The sequence below is a fragment of the Lepidochelys kempii genome, chromosome 5 (genome assembly GCF_965140285.1).
Source record: "Lepidochelys kempii isolate rLepKem1 chromosome 5, rLepKem1.hap1, whole genome shotgun sequence".
In the NCBI taxonomy this organism is placed as follows: domain Eukaryota; kingdom Metazoa; phylum Chordata; order Testudines; family Cheloniidae; genus Lepidochelys; species Lepidochelys kempii.
The window spans coordinates 117,059,452-117,076,611 of NC_136384.1; the positions used below are offsets into that span (position 1 = coordinate 117,059,452).

The 17,160-nt window shown below is 40.9% G+C and overlaps 1 protein-coding gene across 2 annotated transcripts in view; it reads right to left on the minus strand.

Annotated features, from left to right (window-relative positions):
• Window positions 1-17,160, minus strand: part of LINGO2 (leucine rich repeat and Ig domain containing 2) — a 766,946-nt gene that overhangs the window by 232,079 nt on the left and 517,707 nt on the right. For both annotated transcript variants that reach the window (XM_073345577.2, XM_073345578.2), the window contains one exon: window positions 7,350-7,509. The gene's annotated coding sequence lies outside the window, so the exon portion shown is untranslated. The remainder of the gene's footprint in view (window positions 1-7,349; window positions 7,510-17,160) is intronic.

The window sequence follows — 17,160 nt, forward strand, 5'->3', positions numbered from 1 at the left end:
AATAGGGGTGTGCATGTGTTTAAGTGCATTTTTATCTATACAGTCAAAAAGCCCACCCATAATAAGTACCACACAGAGCCCAGATTCTGTCCTATGCTATCAGCTTAGGGAAGGGGAGAGGAGGAAAGGGGAAGGGAGAAGCATCCAGATACTGATTATGACTCCCTGACACTCTGGACCAATCTGTGATAATCTAATTATCAGAGGGAGGAATCCAAATAATGTGCTATGTCAATACGGAACATATGCTACCCTACTCCATTAGGATTTTGGGTCATTACACACATCGAGTAGTAGAATGGCATTTTTCCCCAATCAGCATCTTTTTGATAATCTGGCAAAGAGAGAACTTTTATTCACAACATCATCTACTTTGCCTGGGATTGATAGCAGTACAATACCACTCCAGTTCAAGCACAAAGATAATCCTTTTGTTGGCAATGCCACAATGGTAGCATTTTTCCAGTCTTGTGGTACTTTTCTTTCATCCATACTTCATTACAGAGTTTTGTTAGTTGCTCCATCAGAATATTGCCTCCTGCCTTCAGTATCCCTGCTTGAATTCTGTCAACCACAGGAGCATTCCCTTATCTGAGGCATTTGATGGCTGTTTTAATTTTACTGAGTGTTACTGGTCCCTTCTTATAATTGGCATTTCTCTCTAATCTGTGAATGATCATTGGCTCGAGACAGTTTAATGTGGAAGAGAAATACTCTCTTCATCATCTGGCTTGTTCTTCATAAGTTTTCAACATCCACCCATGAGAATCCCTGATGGGCATTATCTGTGATGGTCTGATACTTCATGAGAGGTTTTTCACTACTCTACAAAACTACTTGAAGTCTCCCCCTGCACTGCTTCTTCTGCCTCTGCAGTCCTCTCTTGGATCTAGGTATTTCTATCTTTCTATCTTTATTTCTTTGTCCTTTTCTCTGTATCTTGCATCTGCCTCTAAGAATTCTGCCTATGTCTTGTACTGTTCCTTTTCTGTCTTCACAGCTTTCCTCTAGTCAATCGCTCCCCATATTCCACATATATACCATGCATCTTTCTTCCACCCTCTTCGATGGCCCACTACTTCCTCTGCTTTGTTAACTACCATCTTCTTTTAGTTAGACCATGTATCTTTCAGACTTTCACCAGCCTGGTCCTGTAAAACACTGGAATCTGATCTACGTTTCTTTGTCCCTGAACATCTTTATTGCGAGAACAATTTTTGTCTGTCTTTGTGATTTTTTTAATTTCAGTTGTAACGTTGTCACTAAAAGATAACATTCTGAGCCAACGTCATCATCTCTGTTAATGCTGACAGCCCTCAGAGAAGATTCCCATCTGCTAGATATACGCACATGGTCTATCTGGTTGACAGTCACATTGTCTGGTGATGTCTATGTGAGTTTATGAATCCTCTTGTGCTGGAAGAGCCTGCCTCCTGTCTTTAGGGTGTTTGTGCCAAAGAGAATCAAGAGCCATTCATCATTATCAGTTCAGATGCCTTCTGTTGCTGTGCCAGTGACTCTTTCCCAGCTAGCAGAGTTGTTGCTGACCTGTGCAATGAAGTTGCCTACACTGAAAAAAGCTATTACTTGGCAAAAACCTATCTTAATCCTCTTTATTGACTTTAAGAAAGTGTTAAATAGTATCCACAGAGAGAATTTGTGGAATATTGCTAAAATCTATGGGATGTCAGAGAAACTGATCAACATAATAAGGAGTTTATGATGGAAGTGGATGGGTGGTATGATCGGATACAGATCTGGGGGAGTGGTTCGATATTGTGACTGGAGTTAGACAAGGGTGCATGTGATCACAAATTAGCTTTGCATTACCAACAGGCTGGGTGATGAAGCAGGTGTGAAATGGATTAGTGGAGATGAGTTATGAGACCTTGACTTTGCTGATGACATTGCTTAAATATGATGGAGAACAAAATGATTAGCCTTATATTAGAGATAGATCAGGAAAGAGCAAAAATTGGACTGAAAATAAATGCAGACTAACCCAAGATTATGAAGATAAGAAATGGGACAACAGATGCATATGAATGTATGTGGATGGAAAAGAAACTGAAAAAGTTGAAGAGTTCCATTATCTGGGGAACGTGATGACATTTGGAAATGGCTGTGATGAAGATATCCATATGAGATTAGGAAAAGCAAACTACTTTGGGGACAATGAACAATATAGGGTCAAACAGAGATCTCCACACCAAACTAAAGGTCAGATTATACCATGCAATTGTACTGAGCATGCTACAGTATGGAGCAGAAACTTGGACAATTAGAGTGCTAACAAAAAGAGATTGTAGGCTGCCATCACAGATGGTTGAGGAAGATACTATGCTTTCATGGAAAGACAAAACAAATGACAGAAGGACATTTTAGAAAATATTATCAAAGAAAAGGTTCAGATGGCTGGGACACGTACACTGTATGGAAGATGGAAGACATGCTAAGCAAGCATTGAACTGGGTGCCCAAGGAAGGAGAGAGAACATGAGGAAAGCCACGGAAGAACGGGAAGAAGGCACTGATAGTGGATTTTGAAGGCACTGGCATTACCTGGGAGGAACTAGCAGGCGACTGTAATCAACAGAGGAACAGGACTGCCTGATGTGTCAGCAGCACAGGAAGGTGTAAGGTACGGTCTAAGAGTAGTAGCAGCTATCTCGTTTGATTTCAGTAGGACTACTTGTGAAGTAAGATAAGAGTCAATAATAGCGGTGTCAGAACATTATTGTGTCCATTAAAGAAAGATCCTAGACCTAGCAGAAATTCAGGCAGCTGAGATTTGGGCAAAGGAGTTAGAGCAAAATGAAACATTTTACAATGTTGTATCATTCTGTCTTCACTCCATACAAGCAATACCTATTCATTATTGAGACCAGTTTTTGGTGCACAGGTTGAAATTCATCCTTAATTTATCCTGTTTTACTAAGCTAGTGAAGCTGGTATGGTCTGTAAGGTCATCCCACCATCCTGAGACCTGTAACAAAGGCTCAAGGCAACATCTGCAATTCCTAGATAAGGTGAGCTGGACTAACTTAATGCATAAATTCTGAATTCCTCGGCTTAAGAGAACACACACATATTATTGTCTTTCAAGCGTCTTTAATACTGTTCTTATCTAGTTTTGTTTTGTTTTCAATCATAAAATGTTAATAAAAAACCCCTTCAGAATTCATATAATTTTTAAAATATGTATTGTATTCCATCTGACAAGACACAGAGGTTCCAAAGGACATTTTAAAAGACATTTCATTGTATAACTATATAGTAAGGCTATAGAGAGAGAGAGAGAGAGAGACATAGACACACACACACACACACAGAATTTACCCAATAGACCATGACAGCTCATCTAAAGGTGCTAAGACCTATCATTTCAAACACATATTTAGGGACTTCTTAAAATGCGTATTATTTACTTGACAGACCATGAACTATTGTGCAATTCTGGATTAGGAACTTTATAAGAAACTGATTTTTAGCTCGATATGTTCTGATGGCCAAGCATTTTCTTTTCCATTTTGTAATGGGAACAAAGATGTACCCATAGCTAAAACAACAGCATCAAGCTGCATCATACCAAACATACTCTATCAGTCTTTCATTCTCATCCGATCAAAGAAGGAAACTTTTCAAGAGGCGAGTGTAAAGTGTCTTTTTCATTACAATGGTACAATATGCTGGTCAATAAGGGATCAGGATGGGGAGGGGAACGACCCAAAACTATGGAAATCCCAAATGAAGAAAAAGATGCCATTATTCTAAAGAGCCAGGTGAACAATTCGGTATGGACAACGACCCAGACAGTTAGATGATTTTCTGATCCTCTGTTCTCTGCAAAAATTATCTTGAAATCTTGAGCTTGTCAGGCTAGAAATCCAGTCGAAATAGAATATTTTCAGCAATCCTATCACAGTGCTGGCCAGAAACAAGAAATGCAGAGGGGTTCAAAAATAAAAATAGAGAAGCTGGGAGGGCATTATCCAAACATTCTGATTTAAAGTTTGATCTGACACAGGTTCCAAAAAAACCCAGAACCTATTTGCCTATTCCCAGGTACAGACCAAAATTCAGATGGCTGTTCAGATGTCAAACACCCCCAAAGCATAGGGCTACGCAGATGCAGCACTTAGGATGCAGCCTGGTTTTTAATAGTAATTCTGGCTTTTTTTCCCATTTCAGCTAGGACATGCTTTACCCAGTCTGTTCAGAAGAACGCCTAGAGAGAAACAATCTAGGTAGCTTTTCATAGCAGCTTAATTAGTTTTATTTGTGAACATGTTGGTGAATGTATCTGACACTTTCTCTTCATGTAATGTTTCCTCCTCTGCCTGCTGAACTTGCTCAGGAGTTGAAATTTAATGATTGATGAGATGATTAAATGATGACTAGATGGATAAAGCCTGAAAGATAAAAAGCCTCATAAGAGATATAAAGTTGTGAAGAAGCTTCCCCCTTTTTAACTGACACATAAATTTCAGGAACAGGATTATGAGATTTCATTTCAAGCAAATTTGTATTGAGAGAGTATTTCAGAAGTGCAAGTACTAGGTACTGACCTGTTCTGAGCTGATATGGCCCATTCTGCAAAGATGTATCTAAAGAGGTTCTTTAAAAGCAAATAGATAAAGGGTGATAGTAGCAGTCATGAGGAATGCAGAAATCTGGTGTTTAGTTTTCTAGATAATGTAAGCACCTGCCGTATCTAGCCATCTGAACATGGTTGAATAACTTTGGCTAGTCTTTGTGATAGTTGGGTTTGCTCACCCATCCCCTGGGTGAAGCTTTCAACACTGCGCCTAGCAGCAGACTGGAGCTACAGGGGGATTTCTGATCAGTGCCTATCTATTGTAGCTCTGCCTTAATTATTTTCAGTCCAGGTGACAGCCGGCCACACTCCCCCGCCCCCCACGTTTAACAACGAATTGGGGGTGATTTGGAAGAAGACTGCTCCTGATTATCACTACAAAAGGTTTTCTTTCCCCCCTGCCCCCCGCTCTCCTGCTGGTAATAGCTCATCTTAAGTGATCACTCTCCTTACATTGTGTATGATAAACACACATTTTTTCATGTTCTGTGTCTATATATATCTCCTCACTGTATTTTCCACTGCATGCATCCGATGAAGTGAGCTGTAGCTCACGAAAGCTTATGCTCAAATAAATTGGTTAGTCTCTAAGGTGCCACTAGTACTCCTTTTCTTTTTTCAGTAAAATCAGCAATCCAGACAATGTATAGATCATGGTATGAGAGGAAGGGATTAACAGAAGATGTGGTTCATCTTTTATTTCAGGATCTTTTAAAACATGACAGTTTTAAAATATATTTTGTTTATATAGTGTAGGCAAGATAGGATTGCTAGGAGTGGAAGGCAAGTGAAAAATGGGAAAGTTTGGGAGGAGCTAGAAAGGAGGATTTGATGCATCTATTTGTAGACACAGCATATATCATATCGTACACAACGTCTTAGACTACAAATCATAGTACCACCACTGCCTGCTTCCTTCCATCTTGTCCACAAATTAAGTTTCACAAGGACTTTTCATAAAGTGGATAAAAAGCTGGGGGTTAGGAGATAAGGATTATCTAAGCATAAATGGTTCTGATTCATCAATGGATTACTCCAGTTTTAAATCAATATAACTGTATTTCAGCAGAGCTACACCACAATAAAACTGGAATAAAAGAGTTAGGCCTATGATAGCCTACTGTTCACCTAGTATAAAGTAACCTTAGGGCTACAGAAAAAGACCAGTACATGATGCCCAGAGTTTAAACAATGTGTTTTTGTTTTAACAGAAAGCACTACCATTAAACTTCCTCAATACTGTACCACACGAATTTCCGCTACAACAGTATTTATTCTCCAAACTGTAAACTGCCATCTTATTTCAGTCATTAGTTGTGTCTGTTTTCCTTCCTTCTGAGCCTGCCAAAGTAACAAAATATAACACATGCAGCACAGTTTTGGTGAAAATATTTGAAACAAATATATTCATTAAATAATTACTTCTGAATTCAGAGGACTATGAATTCAGAGGACAGAATATATGATTAGGTTTGTAATCAGGTTTACAAATATGCCTCTTGCTCTAATTATTGTTTTTTATCTCCAATGCACTGATGAACTGTAAACCGGCTGTATTCCCCTCCTCCCCCCATTCATTAGAACAAAAATAGTTCTTTTGTCAAATCTGTTAAAGTACATATATACAGCAGCACTGAGAAAATTTAACAGACTTGTAAATGGCCCCTTTTACCAGGCCATGAAAAAGACGATGACTATTATTGACTTTAACCAGTGTCAAATAAACATGGGGGTTCATGTCCCAAGGAGGACAGTCACTAGCACCAAGCAGTCTGGCAGTTTGTTCATGGTGTCAGACTAATGAGTGGTTTCTACAATCTGGCTTAGCTGCAGTCTCGCATGGGGGAGGAAAGCAAGATACAGAGAATCACTCCCCGCCCCCAAACTACTGAGATGCCTGTTGGAGACACAGCAGATGAGCTTAATTTTGGTTATATTCGGCAGTGGCTGATTGACTCTCATCACACCAGATGACATCAAATTAAGTAAATTCATTTCTATGGATAGTTCTGAGCAGCGAGATTAATTAGCCTGGCACCAAAAGGGAGACTTGCCTGAAGGTAAGGAAGGGTTCTCAAGCTCTTGAAATAAAACAACACATATCCTGGCCATTCTCAGCTTCTACAGGCCTGAGCTTTACCTTACTTCCATTGATTTCAGACTAGTGCAATGCCATTGAGTTCAGCAGAGCTCCTCCTGATTTACGCAGATGCAAGGGGAGCAGAGTCCATCCCATTGGATTTTTGTCCTTTGATTAAGTCGAAAACATTTTTCTTTTTTAAGAAAGCAAAATTTCTCAGGTAATGCATGAGCTATTTGGAAGTGAAATTGAATAATCTCTTTGTATCTGTTTGCGGAAAACAGATTTCCACAGTAAAAAACGGTTTTATGGAAAAACAAGTGCTTACCTTGTCACAATTTAAGACAGACACACACACACACACACACACACACACACACAGAGAAAATATAATGTCTAAGCACATCTTTGTATTCCTTCCTATTGTTCAGAGGTATGTGATTAAAATTGTATTGTTCTTATCTAATGTGAATCTTAAGCCTGGTCTTTGCCTTATCACACCTGGAAAATAGAAGGATTAATTTAAATGACAGACATCACTCTGAGTTAATACAGTAAAGTAGCCATATAATATAAAAAAACAAACAGGGGAGCGATATATAATGCTATGAACAACCACAGTTAATAGAAGTCCTGAAGCTGTCAACAAATTAACTGATTTCAATAGTCTTACCTGTTACACTATTAGTAAAAGTCCAGTCCTTGGCTGTCTACCATATGAAGCTCTTGGCCACTGGGTGAAGTCAAAATAGAGTATTTGATCATAATAATCCCATCCTGTCATGGACAACAGCATCTCTCACGGCACCACACTTAAACTGCTCGAAATGAACCTGTAACACAGATATTCTTTTATTTTAATTGAAAAATAGTCAACCATGTCCAAGGACCAGAGGGCATCACTACTTAATCAATAAGTGCTTCATAAAGGACTGTGTGCAAACCCATAAATGGCTCTTGATAAACATTAAGGCCAGAGACTGTGAAGCTTATGCTCCACAGAAATTGTTTTTGCTGAATATGTGTTGCTATACCATGTAGTTATCGATCTATTAAAACTGTCAGGCTTAATAATATATTTATCTTTAAAAAGTTACAGCTGTCCACCGCGACTCTGCTGCAAACACAGCTGTGGGTCCCTTCTCAGAGAGGGTCCCGTTCAACACTCTTTCCCCAGGCAAAGCTCCCATCTGAAGCCAAAAGGAATTTTATCTGAGAAAGGAGTGATGAGTCGAACTCAGTAATATTTGGGTGTTCCATGGTGGGCTTCCCAGGTGATAAACAGTACAAGACTGAATATAAACCAATATCAGGCATGTATACTTTTTGCACTAAACCTACATATAGGGGGGAAAAAAAGTACATCTAAAGGCAAAATACTCAGGGCCAGATGTTCAAGTGGTATTAACCAAACACAGAGTCAATGGAGCTATGCTGATTTACATCAGCAGAGGTTCTGGCTCTCAACATTTATGAAATGTTAAGATTGCATCATATTTTAAAATTCAAAAAAGTAAACGTTTCAGCTTCCTACAGCAACATCTACTCACTCCTGTGACACATTCTGTAAGCTGTGTGGTAGACATTTAACAAGAAAAGCCAGAATTGAAACTGTACCAGGTGTATTTACTTTGCCTTGGGTGTTCTCTATTTTGCCCCAGGTTTTTATCAGTGGAAGCCAGGCTGTGGCTCCCAGCAGCAGTAAAACTGCCTGGAGAATTTGGCTGCAATGCTCCTATTTTTGTGCAACTTCCACTTGACTAGACAGTTCAGATCTCACTGGCAATGTCCACAGAGTAGCCAGGGAATGTTAGGGCCAAGGCACCCGAAAGAGGCAGTGATTCCTTTGGGGCCCCTCAGCTTTGCCATTGAGTTTAATGCACACAGTATCAGCCCCTCATACGCCAAAAGAATCAGCCACAGAACTAAATTTTAACAATAGAAAGAGACACTTCTGCATCTAAGATTATAACTCTTATTGAGCCTCTGCTGGAATTTAAAGCTGATTTTGTCATTGTCTATGGACACTCTGGGAAGCTGGCAGTGCATTCACCACCTGCTCCCTACCCCTGGAGGTGAATGTCATCTTCTTGAATATTGCTTATATTCTATTATACAGGGCAAATGTATGTGTGTATGGGGGAGAGGTCCCCCCCCGCGCATTATATTCCAAAAAAACAAACAGATTTTTCCTCTAACTTTTAAATCATTCACCATTGGGAAGACAGTAAGTATAACAGATTTCTGCTGAAGAAGATAAAGGTTACACAGCTACAAATGAGCTAAAACACAACATAACAGAAACCTAGAGTGATCGTTAGTGTAACCAAGATAACCAAAAAGGTATTTACAAACAAAGGACAGGGCAAAAAAGAAACCCATGTAATAAAAATGTAAAGTAAACAAAAAAACCCCCACAAAACATACTTTGCCCAATGTTAAGCAGATGGTTGGTTGCATCTGATGCACGATGCACCACCAACAAAAAACAGTGGTAGATTTATTGCAGGCTTCTGGATGATTTTAGCTGAGAAGGCAGCAGTGTGCAGAGATCAAACATAGGTACTTGGATGCACCCATATTAATAATGATCAAGACTAATAGCTCTGTTCTGATCTCCTGTACTCAAGGTCAGATGAATACCTGTATTGTAAACACAGCTGGGGACTGATCCTGCACCAAGATTTTAGTGGGAATTTTGCCACTGAGTTTACTATGCACAGGATCAGCCACTAATGTGCATAAAGGATCAGAAGTGGAAGGAAATTTTAACAAAACACAGAACGAGACACCCTGGTGCATCTAAGATTACCGCTCATAATGTTCCCTAGCTATAAATGTACTACATGGAGCCTTTTCTGTAGCTAGCTATCCCGTGGTGACATTTCCACAGTGGTAGCAAGAAGGAATTAGTTAGGAATGTAACATCACACACACACACTACTCAGCATGAACAAATATGTAGCCATTTATCAATGAGTAGATCTCTCAAAAATAAAAAGGAAAACATGGTTTAATTCAATTATTGTTTGTACAGTGCATACAATGCATAACATTTTGAATATGTGCTAATTAAAAGCTACACATATGCCCAGGTGCACATGGTACTTAAGAAAGTAAGGCCAATATTTTCAACAGTAACTAGTAAATTTGGACACCTTAACATTGTTGTGATGAGCCTGAGACACCTTAAAAGGAGTATCAGAGTTGAAAAGGCAGAAGGTGATGGGATCAAGAGGATCAGTTGAACGGAGGAAGGGCAGGTAATCCAGGGACTGGAAGTTAAGAGTAGGGGAGGACACTTCTAAATCAGAGAATGGGATGAAGGAGGAGAGGATAGCTTGGGGTCCAGGCAGAATAGATGGGTGAGGCCATGGGAAGAGGAGAGCTTGCACTTGATACTGACACTTGAAAGGAGAAAAAAAAAAAGGTAGAAAAATCTTGTGCAGAAAGCAAAGTGGGGAGGAAGCTAAGAGTGCATAAGAAGACAGAGAGAGAAGAGGTGACAGAGGGAAGGCATGTAAGCCAATCAAGGGGGGAAGGCTTTTGGCAGAATTTAAGGAAGAGCAGACAAATTGAGGAGTGCAGAAAATCAGTGTGGTCTATGGATTTTCACCAGAATTGCTCAATAGCACAGGAACATGAACAGTGAAAACTGATGCAAAGGGGGAGCAATGATTGCTGATTGATGTGATGGACTAAACAGTGGGAAGTGTGGGGCAAATGAGCCAAGAGCAGAGGAGGGGATGGTATTGAACAAAGACTCCAGTGATCTGGCAGAACAAAGATGCACCAGTGCAGGTAGGTAAGAGGGATAGAGAAATCTGAGCTGCTGGACCATGACCAGAGGTCAGTAAAGAAATGTTTGATAGAGTAGGAAGATGGGGAAAGTGAGTGATAGTAAAGGACAGTAAAGTGGTAAGAAATGTAACAGGTTTACTTCAACATATTTCCTCAAGAAACAAAGTAAAGAAAAAACAGAGAGTCTACTGTCCATTACGTGCATGATGTTAGGTGTTTGTGTAGTGCACCCAGTGTTTCTACGCAATGCATTGCCAATCATGGAACAAAAATTGTGTGTTAGTATTCCAGTCACTGACACAAATTGATTATGAGACTCTGTTTAGTTTTCCAGAAAAAGGAAAAAAGCACAGGATCGAAGCTGGTTAGTACCCATTTACCTGCCATGGATTTTAGACTTGGTCCCAATGCCAAAGGTTTTGACCAGGAATGTTTTAAAAACAAGGTTCAGATCACTGCAAATGCTAGAGACAAATCAATTGTTTTATTCTTAGGATTTGATTTGGCTTGTCATCTAAGAGCTGCTCTACTGTACAGATTTGAGCTCACAACCTTTATTCTTTTTGTTAATTACATAAAATGGTCCAAAGACTGAAGCAGCTACAGCTTTCCTTCACCTCACATTGCCTTGGGGCAGATCAATGTAATCTGTTTTACAACAATATATTATTTTACTTCAGTAAAAAGGAAACTTGACTGGTCTCTCCACTCTGCCTGTACTGCTTTTAATGAAACTGTATTAGCAATGATTTTCCAAGGCACAAGCATTCGACAAAGCTGGTTTTAAAATAAGGTAGTACAACTAGGAAAGACCGAACGTGGCACTACACCTAAAATCCCCTCCTGTGCCCCCATTAAACTAGACGGGCTCAATATCTAACTTCCAGCATTTCTTCCACTTATTCACACCTCCTGTTATTTCCATCCCACTTTCTGAGAAGAAAGTACTGACAACAGAATTGAAAATATAAGCTAAGGGCTGCGTGGTACCTTTAAAAGCACAGCGCCACAGTACAGGGACACAGGGAGCTTGCAAAGGCACTGGGCCTGAAGCAGATGCAACGGGCCTGAATCTCCATAGCCCCGCGCCTTGCATAGGCACTTCCACCTGTGCAAAGCAGGAGCATCGTGCTACTGGGTAAGAGCAGTGGCATTATGCACCTACTGTGCACAAATGGAGAGGGTTGCACAAGGTTTAGTGCAATGCGGAATCCAGGCCAACATTGTCCGGAGCTTTGTGGCAGCACAGGCAAGAGCAGTTCCCAATCACATCCCTTCCCAAGGTGCAGCATGCCCTTTCCCCACGCAGCGCCCATTCTGCGGGCTGACAGAGGGCAGGCAGAGCTGTGGCCTGGTCTCTCCCTTCCTTGGAGGAGGTTAGCGCTACTGATGGCCTAAGCCTTTTGCCGATCTTGCCCTGTTTACATGCAAGGAGGAGGACTGCGTCTGGCTCTTGGCAAGGGCACAAATGCGGGAGAAGTTCCTTGCCCCCTCCCTTATTTATCCAGTTTATTATGGCAGAGCGTAGGAGCTAACCCAGAACAGGGCCCCATTGTGCCAGGCACTGTACAGACACAGAAGGAGAGACCATCCCAAAGAGCTTACAATGTAAATAGACAAGACAGGCAACACGATGGGAGAAAGGAATAATACGGACACGCAGAGCGAACCGTGCAATGATGGTAAAGGTCATGTGAGATCGGACAGCTTTTTGGTTTGGCTTGGTTATTTAAATCCTTTTGGTGGGAGAGGATTAGCTAGATGGAAAGGCAAGGGAAGAGAGGGGGCTGAAGCCCAATAGCCGATCAGCATAGGGGAGAGAATGACCAGAGCTAACACTGCAGAAAGCAGTCTGATGGCTTTGGTTTAACTACCTTCTGCAGCCAGCTGCAGTACCCGGCCAAACACAACCTGAACCACAGCAGATTTTGTAGTGTTTGCAACATGCATTCGGCCATGGATCACGACACACAGTCACCCGTAGTGGTCCTGGCCTGTACACGCACACACATACTGCCGGCAGCAGAACAGTAGGGACAATAGCCATGCAAGCTTCTTGCAACTCAGCCCTGTCCTGAAAGGACCACCTGTAGGAATGACAGGACCCAGCACCTCTTCAGTCTTTGCAGTCTCTGACCTGATGCTGACTGCCCACAAAGGTGCCAACGAGATTCAAATGTGGTGGTAGGTTTTTGTGTTGGGGACGCCGGTCTGTTGGGAAGTGGACTGAGGACACTGAACAGTCATGGAAAGAACACCCTCCCCACTACCTGGGCCACCTCTGTTGAGCAGCCACTAGTAGTGGTGGAGGGAATGTTTCATGTCATGCAGCTGCATAATGGAGGCTGGGGGTTACCAGACCCCCCAGAAGACCCACCGTGGAGTGGGAGAGAGGGGAAAGGACCCCTTAAATGGTCTTTGAAGATGTCTGGTGAGGGGAAAGGGTTAGCCAGCAACACCACCCCACCCCCCAGGACAGCAGGGCCGTACAATTAGCACCAAAGCGTTTCACTTGGTTTGGGTTTCCCTGGGAAGACTTTCCACAGCCCTTCCTGACTTGGAAGAGCTACCTCTGAGAGATGAAAGTGTAAATTCATTCAGTCCCTGGGTCTTTCTTCTGAGTCTGCCAGCTAAAGGATCCATTGTGATATGGTAGACACCTGTTTATTAGGAACTACACTTCAACTCCCAGTGCATTTAATATAAAAAGAGCTAGCACCTTTTAGGTAGCAAGAAATGTTTTTAAGGCAACAATTTTTGTGGAGCAGATAACAATATTTTGTACTTCCTTTGTAGCACTGGTTAACCAGCAAACACTATTCCCACAGAAACGCTGACAGCACAGATGACAGAAGAATGATTCACCAGCATCCTTTAATCTTATGGGTCAAAACCTTTCCTTTTGGGGGACAAACGGGAATATAAAAGCTGAACTTTATTGATTAATCAATGCTTGAGTCATTTAAAAGTAGAATTAGCAAAACACTGGAGAATGTACTATTAGGAAAAATCTTGCATTTGCAGAGGGATGAAAAGATGTCTTGAAAGGTCTTATCATTCTCTAACTTCTACAATTCTCATATGCATAAAAAAAGCTACATTTTGTTCATACTGCAGTATGCAAAAGATTGAGATAGACAGGAAGAATTAGTAAGGATCGCACAGACCAGATCTTAAGCTGGTGTAATTCAGGAATGGCTTCAGTGGGGAGCTATGCTGATTTTACGCCAACTGAGCATCTGGCCTCACAAGGTCTCGAATTTAAAACGCTGTGGAAATGTGCAAGTTTCTGTTCCCTTTTGGTTGGAAAAAACAGACAGAAACTTATTTTATTTTGCAAAAGTTAAAACCAATGCGTTGCCAGTTTTAGAATGTTCCACTTGAATTTTTTCTTCATTTTTTTAAAATCAATTCACAAAACCTCAGACCTTCCATATCCACTTTTCTGGAAGTATAAAGTTACCTGCCATCCCTGAAAAAAAGAGGGACTCATAACCAGATGACTATACTGCTATTCTATAATAAAATCATGGGTTTAGTAATAGTATAAATGGCATGTGGGTGTTGCAGGTCCCAATGCTTCATTACTAATTACACAGTTTCTACGAATCATCCATGACATTCTTTTTATGTTCATCTCATTAAAGAATCTCTGTAGGAACCCTCTTAGCTCAGTGTAAAAACAGTTGGTGTAATCCTGTCAACAGCTGGTAACGTATTGGTTGGCACACACACACACCCAAAAATAATTCCCCAACTTCAGAACCTGGCTCCTGACCTTCTGGCTAGGAGATAAGTGCTGATCCAAGAGGCAGGTCTTCTGAATCTGGTCAAACAAATGAGATTTGTCCATTGCACTGTGACAGATTCCAAAGATTAATCTTTGTTATGATTCCAAATGCAAGCAGGCCCACTCCCAAGCCTCGTGGACTAGAAATGTCCCCATAGTACATGGTTTGATAAGCGCCTAAATAATCCCCTGCAATTCCCAGAGCTGGGATCATAAAGCAAGTATTTTTTATAGCTAGCTAAATCAATAATAAATTCTGAACCATTATTTGCATGCCAATAAAATATATATTGGAGATAGAGATTGATTTTTCAGAACAGTGAAACTTTTTTTTTAGTTTTACAAGTTTTTGTTTTTTATAAATATATAATATTTATTTAAATAGAATGAAACAGCCTTGACCTAAATGGCTTGAGCTGCATTAAATTTGTACCTAGAAAAGCAAATCTGAATCTCAGTCTCTGAAATCCTTCAAAAGAATACTCCACAGAAGCCATACACTTGGAATTTAAGTACTAGAGAACTAAGCAAAACATGCCCATTTGAATACTGCATTAAGACACTTCATTCACATCAATTTAGTTTATCCTTATCTTGAAACATTTGCTTCCACAAAAAAGACTGCCAGACACATGAAAAAAATGTCATTGTATGGTAACATACTTCACATTTTGAACTAAAGTATTTCTTACCAAGTTTCTTTCCAGCATAACTATTTATATTTACATTTTGGCACTGGTTTTGAAGAGGTGTGAAGAAATATATTGATTTATAAACCAATACGCTGCAGGATAAAGTCACATCACGGATATGGTTAGAAGTGCCATGAGTAACTCAAAAACCTGTAGAAATCTGCTTGTAGCCTATCAATAGAGCAGTAACTGCACATTAGTAATGACTAAATGCCATCCTGAAGCACAAGTGACTGAAATGCTAGAGCTGAAACTGCTTATTCTTGGCAATAGAAAATAAAGGGGGGCCAAATTCAGTCCTGGTGTAATTCCACTAACTTCCATGGAACTGGGTCTACATACAGCAGGACTGAATTTGGCCCAGAGCATGCAGTATTTTGCTTTCTTTTATGGGCTACTCAAATACCTGACCCTGCAAGGTACTGAACATTCTATACCACCTCTGAAAGAACTAAACAACTTCCAGAAGGTGTTCAGCAGTTTGTATGGATGGGCTCAGAGACATTAGCAATATTTACCAACTCACCATGATAGGAGATCACAATACAAAAATGAATTATTTACTGACTTTTCACAATACAGTAGACAATTAATACCCTGGTGATTATTGTGTGTGGTTGTGCCACGTAATAATAAGGTTGGCTGATACTTCCCAGTATAAGGCCCTGCTTTCAGTTACTCATACATTTGCTAAACTTTAACCATTTGGGCTGAAATTTTCCATGCTGGGTGACTGCCTCAGGCTGAAAATTTTGAAAAGCTCCACTCAAAACATTTCAGCAGTTTCTAGGAAAAAGGCTAGGGGAAAAATACATTGTTTGCTCTTCTTAAAAAAGCCACATTAACTTTTCCCTGGGAAGCCCCTAGCTTTGAAGCAGAGATTTGAAATTTGGCAAGGAGGGAGTGGGGGAGGGCTGTGTGTCAGGGATGTGCCTTTTGCTGTTTGTGTGAAAATCCACGCACATTTGGCCAAGTTGTAAGATTTGGAATATCTTGGTTCCCACATGCTCACAGAGACTTCTTATTTCAGCAGCTAAAATCTCTGAAGATCCCATCCTCACTGAGCATGGTTCATTCCCTCATAGCTCCTAATGCTGAGTGCATCATGCATGTGCCATCCCCAGAGAGCAACCCTGCTTATTTAGCCCAGGGTTACAAAAGCAAAGCCTTGTCATTGCAGCTCCTAGCCTCTCAGGGCAGTGCTGGGGTGGGACCAGGCATGGGAACAAAGTCATCCCACTCATGCTCTGAATGACCCCCTTGTTGACTCCCAGGCAGCATGGAGGAGGAAGCTATCTGACTCACATGCACAGGGAAGAAGAGCCAGACTGGGAGTGGGGCAGAGGGAGAGAAGGTATGGACTGGGACAAGGAGCCTGTAGAGTTTGGGACTGGAGCAGGAGGGGAAGGAGAGAGACTGACTAGTGATTGGGCTGCAGACTGGGACTGGCTAGGCAAGGAGAGTGGGACAACAGCCTCCTTCATTACACAACCATGATTCAGAGCAGGTCCATGCTGTGCCCTGAATGAGGCAGAGGTCCTGTGATCATGTAATTAAAGACTGTTCTCTTAATGTTCTTTTACCACTGTCTGCATGTAATATATATTTAAGTTAATAGTACAATAAGCATTAAGAATACAACACAAAGCATTTATCTGCAGCCATTATTTCCACTGGAATAACTGTGATATTATCATCAGTTGTAAGATTTCATGATAGATATGGGGGGGGAGGGATAGCTCAGTGGTTTGAGCATTGGCCTGCTAAACCCAGGGTTGTGAGTTCAATCCTTGAGGGGGCCATTTAGGGATCTGGGGCAAAAATTGGGATTGGTCCTGCTCTGAGCAGGGGGTTGGACTAGATGACCTCCTGAGGTCCCTTCCAACCCTGATATTCTATGATATGAAGTCAAGTTGTGTCAGTGCAGGAAGCAGTTAGGAGAACCGAATCCTATTTCTGAGTCACCTCATGATTTAGGGCAAGCCACTTAAATTCTATATGCCTTAGTTTCTCCATCAGCAAAGTGAGCATAACTGCAGCTCTCTTTTAGGAGTGTTTCATGAATATTTGTACAAAACTTTGGATTGAAAGGCATGGTGGAAGCACAAAGTCCAGCAGACAAGTACTATTGTGTGTCCCAAAAAGACAACACAAATTTTATTTCTTTTCACAATCTATAAAATCAATTTGCTACATTGCCC